This window comes from Gracilinanus agilis, chromosome 4 (assembly GCF_016433145.1).
Source record: "Gracilinanus agilis isolate LMUSP501 chromosome 4, AgileGrace, whole genome shotgun sequence".
NCBI classification, from domain to species: Eukaryota; Metazoa; Chordata; class Mammalia; order Didelphimorphia; family Didelphidae; genus Gracilinanus; species Gracilinanus agilis.
Window position 1 is genome coordinate 131858980 of NC_058133.1, and position 14438 is coordinate 131873417.

The window sequence follows — 14438 nt, forward strand, 5'->3', positions numbered from 1 at the left end:
AGAGAGAGAGAGAGAGAGAGAGAGAGAGAGAGAGAGAGAGAGAGAGAGCGTGCCAGCGAGTAGGCTATGAAATTAGTCGCTTCAGTTTTCAGTTGCATCAAACTCTTCGTGACCCTGTTTGGGATTTACCATTTCCTCCTCTGACCCATTTAGTGTCAACATTTGCGTGTAGGGGAAGGGAACCATCGATCCGGTAGAGTATTAAATGTTGTTCAGTTGGTCCTACTCTTTGTGACTTCTTCATGACCCAATTTGAAGTGTTCTTGGCAAAGATACTGGAATGGTTTACCATTTCTTTCTCCAGCTCATTTGATAGATGAGGAATTAAGTTCAAACAGGGTAAGGTGACTTACCTAGGATCACGCAATTAGTAAGTTCTGGAGCTGAATTTGAACTTAAGACCTCCAGCCTGGACATTTTATACCCTGCATTACCTAACTATGGTATTAGATTCTGGGCCAAAAAACTAGAAGGGCCCAATGATTTTAGGTTTGGGGGGGGGGGCAGAGAGGCAAGAGAAAAGGACCTTGTTTTAGAGGAAGGAATCAGGGAGACTGAGGAGATGATGTCCTTGGAGAAAATGTACAGTTGCTAATAACAGGTGCACATAACCCCAAGTTTGGGTTGAGGGAAGGGAGGGGAAAGGGTGATATTGACACTTGGAATTCATCCTGAAGAGTTCTAGGGAGAAGACATCCTGGATTTTTGCTCCAAATTTCTGCTTTTCCTTATTTTCTTTCTTTGATTCATTCAGATGCTAGAATGCTCCTCTTCACTCATAGAAGAAAAAAGTACACCAGAAGCTTGCTATATTTTAACAAATTGAAAGTATTTAATGTTGAAAATTGGGGAAATGGCTTTCAGATCTAAAATCCACTTCCAGGGGGCAGATATGAAATCTACCAGTCATTATTGAGCATTTGGGGAAGGTTAGGAGAGCAGAGAAATATGATGCCATATTTGGGGGGAGGGAGCTGAGGGACACCAGTATTTTTTATTTCACTATTCTCTCTGCCTTAAAATCCTGTGTAAAGCCCATTCTCAAGGGCCATTGCCTAAATAAAATGACTAACTTATTGATTGACTACCTTGAAAAGATAAAGATGAAACAAACTCTAATTATGGAGTAAACACTTGACTTTTAAGGCAACTTGACAAATTGTTTCAGGAGGATCTCCAAGAATTTGGTAAGAGGAAGGGATGAAGTAGCTTGTTAGCCAGCTCTCTGTTCCAAGAAAAGGTAAACAGAATTCCTCCCCTCTTTTTGCCAGCTCCCAGCTTTTCCTGCACCCTGCATCTTGAGGGCAGGAGGCATTCTCTTTACCTTGGAGTTAAAAGGATGGTTTATGTGGGAAGTCTAAGATAAAACTGACAGCCTGGAGCTATTCTAGGAAACTCCCAAAGACAGAACACATAAACCCATAAATAGAGTTAGACCCAAGCTCCTTTCTGCCTAATCCCTTGTTTCTCAAAGTAGATTGGAGGGAAATCTGAAGAGTAAACATGGTTAAAAAGTTCTTTGTGATATTTGTCATTTTTTATAGTTTTTTTTTAATTAAAATCAACAAGCATTTTAAAATCCGGGCACTGAGATACAAAGAAAAGAAGGAAACAGCTCTTGCCCTCAAGGAGCTTCAGAGGTCTAGCATAATATCTCAGGTATGAACCACTTAGAAATATTTGTTCAAAGGACAGGTAAGTAGCTCAGTGAATTGAGAGACATAGAGAGAGAAGATCCTGGCTTAATCAGACACTTCCTAGCTGTGTGGCCCTGGGCAAGTCATTTAATCTCCATCACATAGCCTTTATGGCTCTTGAACCAGCACACAGTATTGATTTTAAGATGGAAGACAAGGGTTTAAAAAAGGAAATATTTGTTCAGTAGAATTTTTTAGTAGACTATAAGCTTCTTGAACATAAAGATTTTTTCTTTTGTTTTGTTTTTGTATTCCCGGCATCTAATAATAATAGCTAACATTTATATAGCTCTTACTATGTGCCAGACACTTTAAAATGATTATCTTGTTTGATCCTCACACTAACCCTGCAAAGTAGGTGCTATTTATTCTTATCCACATCATTTTACAGATAATGAAACTGAGGCAAACAGAGCTCAAGTGACTTGCCTAGGGTCACATAGCAATTGTCTGAAGCTGCATTTGACTCCAGGGTAGGTATGACTCCTTCTTCTAGCAATGTGTGTTACATGGAGTACTTAATAAATGTTTCAGAGATTTTTAGTTGGAAGAGATCTTAGCAGGTACGTGGTCCAACCCTACACCATATGATCAGCCAACTTATGCTTGAAGATCTCCATTATCTCTGGGGGTGGGAAACATTGTCTGGCTAGGAAGACCTTTACACTTTTGGACAGCTCTAATTGTTAGGAAGTTTTTCCTGATATCAGTCCTAAATTTGCCTCTTTGCAACTTCCATGCACTTGGGTCCAAGTAAAGCAAATCTCTTTATTTCAGGAAAGATTAGTACTTTTTCAGGGCTGCTCATTAATGTCTAGTATCCACCTGTCAGCCAACTTTCACCTGTAGTTCCAAGAAGCTATAGCATAGGCAGTCACAGCCCGGTAAAATCATATTGGCAGACGACTAAACTAAGTTAAGAGTACCAACAAAGCCTCAAACTTGTCAGTGAGTTAGGAGGATGTCTATTGGAAACATGTGAAGACTTCCTCTGGCAGAATGGGAAGATGAAAATACATTGTTCCAATGGTCATGAAGGCAGCTGAAGTACCAATTGTAGAGTGCTTAGAGCTTGTTAAGACATCAAAGATACCAAGGTCATCTACTATATCCTGGGCTATCACCAATCACTTTGAATTTTGTCTTGTCACTGGATTTCAATGACTCTGGAAGGGAGAGAGAAACTGACTACTTTGTACAACTCAACCTCACTTAAATCCATCAAGATATCACCTCATGATGTCATTGGTCCTCTGAAAATAAAGAGCAAACAGTTCTGTCCTTCCTCAAAAGTCTATTTTGATTTTAACCTTTTAATTCACCCTCTCCTTTATCTTTCCCACCTGTCTGTTTTCTCTTATCCTCAACCCCTCTTATTTCCCTATTGGGGAACTTATGTTTCTTTACACAACTGAGTGTGTGTATACTCATGTTCTTCCTTCTTTGAATCATTTCTAAGAAGTGAGGTTCAAGCATTATCCTAAACCTAACCCATCCATTTCCACCTTCTCTATAAAAGCTTTTCCTAACATGCCTTTTTATGTGAGAAAATTTTCCCTATTCTACCTATTCCTTCCCTTTTCTCCCAGTACATCTCTCTTTCCCCTTCTTTTTTTGGGGGGTGGGGAGGTGGGAAGATTATTCCAACATAACTGACTTATACCTATGTCCTCTATCTAGATAAACTCCTTTTAACTGCTCTAATAATGATAAAATTCTTAGGAGTTACATGTATCATCTTCCCATGTAGAAACAGAAATAGTTGAACTTTATTGAATCTTTTATAATTACTCTTTCATGTTTACCTTTTTATGTTTCTTTTGAGTCTTCTGTTAGAATGTCAAATTTTATATTCATCTCGGGCATCAGAAATTTTGAAAGTTCTCTATTTCATTTTTTCCCTTGGGGGATTATACTTGCTTTTGCTGGATAGGCAATTTTTGGTTTTAATCCTATCTCCTATGCCTTACAGAACATCATATTGTAAACTTCCCACTCCTTTAATGTTGCTGTTCAGTCATTTCAGTTGTATCTCACTCACTGTGATCCTATTTGGGGTTTTCTTGGCAAAGATATGGGAATGATTTGTCACTTTCTTCTCCAGATCATTTTATAGATGAGGCAACTGAAGCAAATAGTGTTGTGACTCCCTCAGGATCACACAGCTAGAAAGTGTCTGAGGCTTTATCTAACTCTAGAAGATGAGTCTTCTTGACACTTTGTGCCACCTAGCTACCTTTTTTTTTTTTAAACCCTTGTACTTCGGTGTATTGTCTCATAGGTGGAAGATTGGTAAGGGTGGGCAATGGGGGTCAAGTGACTTGCCCAGGGTCACACAGCTGGGAAGTGGCTGAGGCCGGGTTTGAACCTAGGACCTCCCGTCTCTAGGCCTGGCTCTCACTCCACTGAGCTACCCAGCTGCCCCCACCTAGCTACTCTTTAATGTGAAAGCTGCTCAATCTTTTGTGTTCCTGACAGTGGCTCTTCAATATTTGAATTGTTTCTTTCTGGCACTTAAAGTATTTTCTCTTTGATTTGGAATTTGGAATTTGATCTGGAATTTGGCTTCAATATTCCTAGGAGTTTTCATTTAGTGTTTCCAAGGTGGTGGGATCCTGGGAGAGGTGTGGTCACTCTTCCCTTGGTCTGTGCTCTGGTACTGCAAGAAGTTGCCTCTGGTACCCTGCCATTCCTTGCAGGGGTGCTTCGCTCTGTTCTGGTACTGCAACCTGGGCTTGTGCTCCTTAGTGATGGACCATTAGCACTCCTTTCCACCTTGGGACTGCATATAAATATTCCATATGGACACTAGAGTTGCTAATTAATATCAGCTCTACCTAGGGCCTGAAAAGCATCCTATGTGATCTCTTTCTGAGCAATTGACCAAACCCTTTACCTTCTCTGGGCTGAGAGCTCCTAAAGTTGTCACTCTGCTGCTGCTGCTAAACCTATTTTGTGTGAGGTCTAGACAGACCTCCACCAGACCTTTACTTCAAAGTTACAGATTCCTCCTGACTACTTTTTTTTTAACCCTTACCTTCCATCTTGTAGTCAATACTGTATATTGGCTCCAAGGCAAAAGAGTGGTAAGGGTAGGCAATGAGGGTCAAGTGACTTGCCCAGGGTCACACAGCTGGGAAGTGTCTGAGGCCAGATTTGAAACTAGGACCTCCCTTCTCTAGGCCTGGCTTCTCAATTCACTGAGCTACCCAGCTGCTCCCCTCCTAACTACTTCTTAAATTATCTTAGGCTAGAAAACTATCTTACCTTGACTTTGCATTGACTCAGCTGCTCTAGAATTTAATTTGCAACATTATTTCAAAGTTGTTTAGAGAGGAATGCCGCTAATCTGTCATCTTGGCTCCATCCTAACAAATCTTCTTTTTTCAGGTTATTGTTCTTCAAAAACCTAAAGACAGAGGGCATCTAGATGGTTCAATGGATTGAGGGCTGGGGCTAGAGATGGGAAGTCCCAGGTACAAATTTGGCCGCAGATAATTCCTAGCTATGTGACCTTGGGCAACTCACTTAACCCTTATTGTTTAACCCTTACCACTCTTCTGCCTTGGAACAATACACAGTATTGATTCTAAAACACAAAATAAGGATTCTAACAAGACAAAATTTGAAGACAGCTATCCTTTTCCCCTTCCAAAGTCTTCTCCTTTTTGGGCTAGGCATATCTAGGCCCCGTAATTGATCCTTATATAGCATTAACTCAGGGTCCTTCACCATATTTGTTACCCTTCTTGGACTCTTTCACGTTTATCAATGCATTTTCAAAATGTGGCACTTGAAGCTGAACACAATACTCAAGATATAGGGTAGAGTGTGTTGGAACTACTAGCTCCTTATTCCTAGACCCTGTGCCTCTCTTATGGCAGTCCAAGATAGCACTGGCTTTTTTAGTTGCTAAATCATACTATTGACTCATATGAAGCTGCAGCATATTGAAACCTCCAGATATTTCTCAGAAAAAAATGCTATCTATCCACATTTGTTTCATAACATACTTATAAAGTCAATATTATAAACTCACGTGTAAGATTTTGCCTTTATCACTATTACATTTCTTAAGAGTCAGTATATCAGAGTGGGTAGAAAACTGGCCTCAGAAAGCTGACATCCAACTCCTGTCTCCTACTGTGTGACCTTGGGTAATTCATTTAGTCTCAATCTGCTCTCTAAGTACTTCAATCAACTCTCTAAAACCGTAAGTTTTCCAAGAAGGGATTTAAATTATTTAATGGAAGAAGCTCCCCACTTGTAGTCTCTTTCACTGATAAAATCACAGGTCTGATAAAAACAAACAAAAAATCTCTTTCAATTTGATTTCTCAGAATCCTCTGGGATTCCAGTTTTGCCATCCAGTATAGTAATCTCTTTTTCATCTCTGTGTCATATTCAAAATTAATAAGCATGCTATGAATGTTTTTATGTCCTTAACCAGCACAGAGCTTGGGATGAATGTCTGGGGAACTCTACTGTAGATCTCCTTTCAAGTTGATACTGGGCCATTAATGCCTTTTCTTTGGGCCCAGCCTTTTAACACTTTCTGGATTCATAATTTACTAGATTCTTGACTGGGTTTTTCATGAATAAATAAATAAAAGTTTGGCAAATAAGAATTTTAGTTTGATTTTAAAAATTAAATTAAAAAAAATTTCCTCCAAGGTACTTTACCTGCAATTAGGATGAGCTTTTAAGAAGTTGATAAAGCTTCAATGGGAGTAAATTAGAAGCTTCCCAATAAGATCAGTGAGATATTTCATATCTCCTTCTATTTTGTCATTCTTATGACTTTGCTTTATTAATTCTTGCTGTCTTATGAGATCTTTTACTTGCCCAATTCTAGTCTTTAAAGACTGGTTTTCAGTTATGATCTTTTGATTTTCCTTTTTGGTTTGGTATATTCTGCTTTTCATGGCTTCCAGGAGGTCAATTCTGATCTTCAATTTGCATATTACTTCATGTGATTTCTGGGCTTCTTTTTCAAAGTGGGAGATTCTGTGTTTTAAACTATTATTTTCTTTTTTAATTACTTTCATTTCTTTTTCCCACTTTTCTTCCCATTTTCTTCTATCTTACTTGGTTCTTGAACTCCATTTTGAGTTCCTCAAGAGCTTGTGACCAATTTCCATTCTCGAAAGTTTGGATGGGTTTGCTTGTTTGTCACTCTCTGCTGTCATTTCTGTACTCTGTTATTTTTCTCCATAGAAGTTATCCAGTGTCAAAGGATTTTTCTGTTAGAGTTTTTTTCTTTTGGTACTTGTGGACTGCAGTTTCTTCATGTTGGTGGCCATGGCTGTGTTAGTTTTTTTCTCTGTATTTTCTTGGCTTCCCAGTGAGAAGTCTGAGTGAGGTAGGCAGGCAGTTCTGTAGGCTTTAAAGAGTTTTTCCCTGAGGCTATTTTTTCCAGTCTCCCTTGTGTTTGCTGGGGTCAGGCCAGATCTGCCCCATCTAGGCACCTGCACTCTGTGCTCTGCACTCCCCAGCCTCAGGTCCCAAGACTGGCTCCCAAGGCCCTGTGCTGCCCTCAGGGGTAAGTCTCATCCAGCCCCCCCAAATTTAGAGATTGCCCTGGCACTCACTCTGACTCTGGTGCAATAGGTGTTGTGGGGGAGGGATAGGCACCCCCTTATAGCATGGAAATGCCCCAAAACAGTCTATCTTCAAAGCTGTGCCCTATGGCAGAGCCCATTCACTTCTCTGATTTTGATTTTTGTCCTTTTGAGACACTTTGTATTGGTCAATTGTGAGAAGAGTATGGTCCTTCTTTCTACTCTGCTGCCATCTTAGCCTGGAATTGCCTTCCCAGTAAGATCAGGAGAGAAGCAAGGATGTCCATTATCATCACTATTGTTTAGTATTATATTAGAAGTACTGACTTTAGAAATAATTAAAGAAAAAGAAATTGAAAGAATTAAAGTAGGCAATGAGGAAACAAAACTATCACTCTTTGCAGATGATATGATGGTATACTTAGAGAATCCTAGGGAATCAACTGAAAAACTGGTTGAAATAATTAATAACTTTAGTAAAGTTGCAGGACATAAAATAAATCCACATAAATCATCAGCATTTCTATATATTACCAGCCAAGTCTAGCAGCAAAATTAAAAAGAGAAATTCCATCTAAAATCACTCTAAATAACATGGAATTCCTGGGAATCTACTTGCCAAGGCAAACAGGAATTATATGAAGATGAATTATAAAACACTTTTCACACAAATAAAGTCATATCTAAACAACTGAAAAAAATATTAATTACTCATGGGTAGCCTGGGCTAATATAATAAAAATGACAATTCTACCTAAATGAACTAATTTATTTGGTGGCATATTAATCAAACTACCAAATAATTATTTTATAGAACTAGAAAAAATATTTTAAAAAATTAATCTGGAAGACAAAAGGTCAAGAACATCAAGGGAACTAATGAAAAAAAAAGTGAAGGAAAGTGGCATAGTAGTACCAGAACTCAAGCAGTATTATAAAGCAGTAATCATCAAAACAATCTGGTACTGGCTAAGGAATAGAAGGTTAGATCAATGGAGTAGATTAGATATATAATATATAGGGGTAAATGATCGTTGCAACCTCATGTTTGATAAACCCAATAAGAATAAGAACTCACTTTTTAACAAAAACTGCTGGGAAAACTGGAAAACAGTATGGGAGAAGCTAGGTATAGATCAGTATTTCACAACCTATACCAATATAAGGTCAAAATAGATATATAATTTAGATATAAAGAGTGATATCATAACTAAATTAGGGGAACAAGAATAGTTTACCTGGCAGGTCTTTGGAGAAGGGAAGAATTTGATAGAGACCAGCTCTATCAAATAATTGAAGGGACCCCAGGACAGGGTGGGGAAGATTAGAAAATAGGTTTTTGGATCAGGAGGGCCAGAGACAAACTGGTAGCAAATCATGGCAAAATTTACTGATCACAGCTTCTAATTTATAGAGATTTGAACAGGCTGAGGGATTAGGTAAGCTTTTCACATGCACAGTGGATGGTAATGATTTACAAGTTTAGTACAATGGATTTGGTTTACCTCATTGAATCTAGACAAAGTTTTCTATAGGCTGATAAATCAATATGTTAATATGTAACCATCTAACCCAGATTCCCAGAGAATGCATCAGTAGGTTTTGGTAGGAACATACAATTTCAGCAAAGGGGGGAAGAAGAAGGGATTGAAGCCTCAGGTGAGGAGTGAGCTATGTGTCTGACTTTAGTTGCACTATGGCTACCCCAGAGCTTTGCTACTGGGGGGGGGGTGTCTTTTCAGGCTTTCCAGAGCTTTGCTCCCTGGAGGCCTCTGCTTTTCTCACACTGTCCCCACAAGAATTTGTGACCAAACAAGAGCTAGAGAATATTAGAAGATGTAAAAATGAATAATTTTGATTATATTAAGTTAAAAAGATTTTGTATGAACAAAATTAATCTAACCAAGAGTAAAAGGGAAGCAACAAACTGGGGGGAAAATACACAACAAATGTCTCTGATAAAGGTCTGATTTCTCAAATTTATAAAGAACTAAGTCAAAATTTGTAAGAATACAAGCCATTCCCCAACTGACAAATGGTCAAAGGATATGAACAAGCAATTTTCAAATGAAGAGATTAAATCCATCAATAATCATATGAAAAAATATTCTGTCACTCTTGATTAAATAAATGCAAATTTAAAGCAACACTGAGGTACCACCTCATACCTATCAGATTAGTCAATATGGCTATAAAGGAAACTTATAAATGTTTGAGTGAATGTGGCAGAATTGGGACACTAATGCATTATTGGTGGAGTTGTGAACTGATCTAAATATTCTGGAGGGCAATTTGGAACTTTACCCAATTGGCTATAAAACTACACATATCCTTTGATCTGGGATCAGCACTACTGGGTCTATATCCCAAAGAGAAAATAAAAAAGGGGAAAGGACTTACTTTTACAAAAATATTTATAGCAGCTATTTTTGTAGTGGCAAAGAACTGGAAATTGAGGGGATGCCCATCAATTGGGGAATGGCTGAACAAATTGTGGTACATGTTGGTAATGGAGTACTATTGTGTTATAAGGAATGATAAACAAAATGATTTCAGAGAAAGCTGGAAAGATGTATGGGAACTGATTCAGAGAAAAATAAGCAGAACAGGGAGAATATTGTACACAATAACAGCAATAATGGTTAAAGTCATCTTTCACATCAATCTATTTATGGTTTTATTTGGGGTTTTGGTTATGTATGAATTTGCTCTTTAAAAAATGAACAATATGGAAGTGTGTTTTGCATGACAAGAAAAATTAAAAATAATTTCAAGAAAGAAAGAAAGAAGTTGATAAAGAGAACTTTATAGCTTGTGCATTCCATAGATATCACTAACTAAGAGGAACAGATTGTTTGTCCCTTGGATACAATGTCTTAGTTATTGGAAAGGAAGAGAGCAGTTTGGTGCCATAAATATATTACTAGGATAGGAATCAGAGGACCTGAATTTTAATAATGATGATGACGATGATATTTACAAAAAGCTAGGTGTTAAAGTGGATAGAGCATTGGGTTTAGAAGCAGGAAGACTCATCTTCATGATTTCAAATATAACCTCAGACACTTACTAGTTATGTGACCCTGAGCAAGTCCCTTCATCCTTTTGGCCTCAGTTTCCTTATCTGTAAAATGAGCTGGAGAAGGAAATGGCAAGCCACTCCAGTATCTTTACCAAGAACACATCTCATTAGTCAGATACAACTAAAAAATGACTGAACAAATAACATTTATGCAATAGCTCTTTCATAGAACATTTGAAGTTTGCAAAGTAAGAGCCTTACATAATTTATCTCCTGAACTAATACTCACTACCTCTTTGACCTTAGACAAATCATTAACTTCATTTTCCTCATTTATAAAATGAGCAGGTTGGAATAGAGAGATTGTATAACAAAGAGGGTCTGGTTTTAGAGCTGCAAGATCTGGATAAAATCCCAGCTGCCTCTAAGGGATTTGAACCACTAGCTGTGTCACTTAAACTCTTTGAATTTGTTGCCTTGCTTCTAAAATGAATGGCTAGCTGACCTCTAATGTCCTTTTCAGTATTAAAATCTATGCTTCTATGTTTATGTAGCCATGAGTTGAGAATTAGGAATAGGGAGACTTTAGATACTATTGTGGTACTTTAATTAGATCATAGGTACTATTGTGAGACATTCTGAAGAGAAGTCATATGTTAATAGACTTCTGAGTAGAATTTTGTTTCAGAGAACTCCATCTGTTTTGGTATTCTATCTAAAGCCTTAAGAAAGAGACTTTTCAAGTTTTCAAGTATTAACTTGAATCTGAGACAAGAGAGAGAAGACAAGTACCCATATCAGAGGAGTGAACTAGAGTTGAGACTAGTCCAGTTCAGTAAGAGGATCAATACTGTCCTCTTTTCTTGAGTCCCTTGTTCCCCTATTAATCAATGAAATAATCAGTATTTTTTAGGCACCTACTATGCACCAGGCATTGTGCTAAGTGCAAGAGGTACAAAAAGAGGTGAAACAGTCTGCCCTCAAGGATCTTACAATCTAATGGGGGAGAGAACATGCAAACAAATATATTCAAAGCATATTATATATAGTGTAAATTGTACAGGTATCCTTTCCACATCATCACTTCCCTCATTGTGGTTTGATAGGCATAAGAAATTAAATGGGAATTTGGGGAGAACATCAAACAACACATAAAGATAGCAGTTGACACAGAAAAAGTTTAGAAATTATATAACCTATATCTAAATATTTAACCAAAATTTTACAATAAATTACTATAAATACTCTATGAAAGAAAAACAAAAACTTTAAACTTCTTCTCTGGTATGAAGGGATGGTCAAAAGATTTTCCCTAGATTTTCCAGATCCAAGGGGGTGCTACACCCCTAACGCTTGAGATGGGGATAGGGGTGCCGGTATAATGCGTGTGTGTGTGTGTGTGTGTGTGTGTGTGTGTGTGTGTGTGTGTGTGAGAAATAGTTGAGAGGGAAGGTGATGTAGTTAATGCTAACTGGGTCTCAGCCAAAGAATTAATTGATGACTCAAACTGATTCCAGTCTGAGGAGACAAGCTTTATTATAAGAGAATATAGTAACTAAACAGTTAGCCTTATAAGCAAGTAATTAAGGTAGGGTAAGGAGGTATAGTGAGTAAAGGTGAAAGTAAAGGTAAGAGTAATAGGTAAGAGAGTAAGGGTAAGAGTAGGAGGTAAAAGGTAAGAGAGTGTTTAGGGGTTCTCAGGAATGCTTTTTATCTTGATTAGTTATTAGGGAAGGGATGATTTGTTTGGCCAGTTGCTGTCTCCAGGGAATTGATGTCACTTTACTTATGGTCCACTTTGGTCTGCATGGCTTTACACATGGTTTACTCGGTTTGCAAACCACAATGTAAATGAGATGCTAACGATATGTTAAATACCCTGAGGCAACTTTAGGGCAAGTTTTGCCCTTTTCTATGAAGACTATAGAAAGGCAGTGAGTATGGAAATTGAGCATTGTTTGAACCAAAGTTCAAACTTATGTGACTGGGGAACTGAACCACCTGTACTTGCTGTTCACAGAACCCCCCAACCAAGGATTTAGGCTAGGTCTAAAGATTGATGTGAGGAATTTTGTCATAATTATGAATCTAAGCAACTCATATGTCTTATATGAAAGGTAGCTCCATTCCAATCAACTAATTTCTTTTGATTGAGTACAGCTACTTGACAGGGTTTGTGGGATATTTCAGTTCACACGAAAGGCACTAAGATTAAAGTCAGGGAAGGTTTCAAAATAAAAGATAAGATTTTAGTTGAGACTTAAAGGGAGCCAGAGAGCTTAGTAGCCAAAGTGAAAGAAGGAAAATGTTTTAAGAAAGGGGTTCAGTCAGGGAAAAATCCTAGAGGTGAGAAATAGAATATCTTGTCCATGGAATAGCCAAGTGGTAGCCCTGAAATGAATAGTTCGTGGCTGGAAATAAGATATAAAAAAAAACTGGAAAGATAAGAAGGAGCTAGGCTATGAAGATTAACTGATCTTGTCCTGCCAACCTTCAGTCTCAGGTTACTCCAACCATCTACTGTCTTCATCCCTATTCACAATGCTGCTGGTGAAATCTGGAGAAAAATCACAAAATCACGCTGATTGAGTCCACTACAAACTTTGATATATAACCTCAACTGAGCTATCACTTAGGGCAAAACTATCTTTTTATACTTCTTGAATTGATTCACTGATCCACTCACTACAGTGGTTTTCCCCAAACTTTGAATCTTTCTTTAAATCCCCCAATGGCTCCCCCTCTTCCCACAATCTTTGCTGGGAACCTTGCATTATATTTCACTGAAAAGAATTAGTCATTGAATGAGAGTTCTGTTTTTCCCTCCCCCTTTCACATCATTCAGTTGACTTCTACCACCATGTCCTCCTATACAACATCTCATATGTAGAGGGTGGCCTTTCTTCTTGCCAAGGTAAACCTCTCTGCATGCACAAGTAGATCCCATCTTCTCCAGCCAATTGCTCTATCATCCCTACTTTCTTACTTATCTCTTTTTTTTGTAACCCTTACCTTCCGTCTTGGAGCCAAGGCAGAAGAGTGGTAAGGATAGGCAATGGGGGTCAAGTGACTTGCCCAGGATCACACAGCTGGGAAGTGTCTGAGGCCAGATTTGAATCTAGGACCTCCCATCTCTAGGTCTGGCTCTCAATCCACTGAGCTACCCAGCTGCCCCCTCTTACTTATCTTTAATCTCTCTTTGTCTACTGCTATTTCCCTCCTGTCTACAGGCATGCCTATGTTTTTCCTCCCTCCTCAAAAAACCCTCAGTTGACTTGTCTATCTCCAATAACTATCTCTCTTCCCTTTTGTGGTGAAACTCCTTTTGAAGACAGACCATCAATAGTTAATGCTTCCATTTCTTTGCTGTTACACTTTTTGTAACTTTCTACAGTATGGCTTCTCATCTTATCATTCTACTGAAACTGCTTTTTCCAAAATTACCAATGATCTCTTAATTGCCAAATCTAATGAATTTTTTCTCAATCCTTATCCTTCTTGACCTCTTTGCAGCCTTTGACTGTCAACCTCTACTTGATATTCTCCTCTCTCTAGGTTTTTGTGACATAGCGTCAATCTGATTCTCTCTCTGTCTATCTGACTCTTTCTTCTAAGTCTCTTTTGGACCCAGGTCATGCCTGATAAATATGGGTGTTTCCCAGGGCTCTGTCTTGAGCCCTGGGCATTTTAGATTGCTGTCTTCCATTCCAAGTATGTTTTCCCTCCTCATCTCTGACTCCAGGCTTCTCTGACTTCCTTCAAGTCCCAGCTAAAATCCTCACTATTACAGGAAGCCTTTCCTCATTCCTCTTAATTCTAATGCCTTCCCTCTGTTAATGATTTCCATTTTATCCTGTCTATATCTTGTTTGTGCAAGGTTGTTTCCATATTATCTCTTCTATTCAACTGTAAATTCCTTGAGTACAGGGACTGTCTTTTACTTTTCTTGTAGCCCCAGTAATTAGTATTTTGTATTAGTAATTTGGATCCCCAGCACATAGTAGGTACTTAATTAATGTCTGCTGCCTGACTATTTTACTTAGTGTTCTCATTAGCTCCCATGGATCCAATGATCTTCACTAAGCTGATGATTCTGAAAAAAACTTATTTCACCTTTATCTCTACACTGTGGGCGCCTCGATAGTACAGTGGATAGAG

At 38.3% G+C, this 14438-nt stretch overlaps 1 pseudogene; it reads right to left on the minus strand.

The window, feature by feature from the left end:
• LOC123246003 overlaps positions 1 to 186 on the minus strand; it is a 59960-nt pseudogene extending 59774 nt beyond the window's left edge.
• Positions 187 to 14438: the final 14252 nt, after the last annotated feature.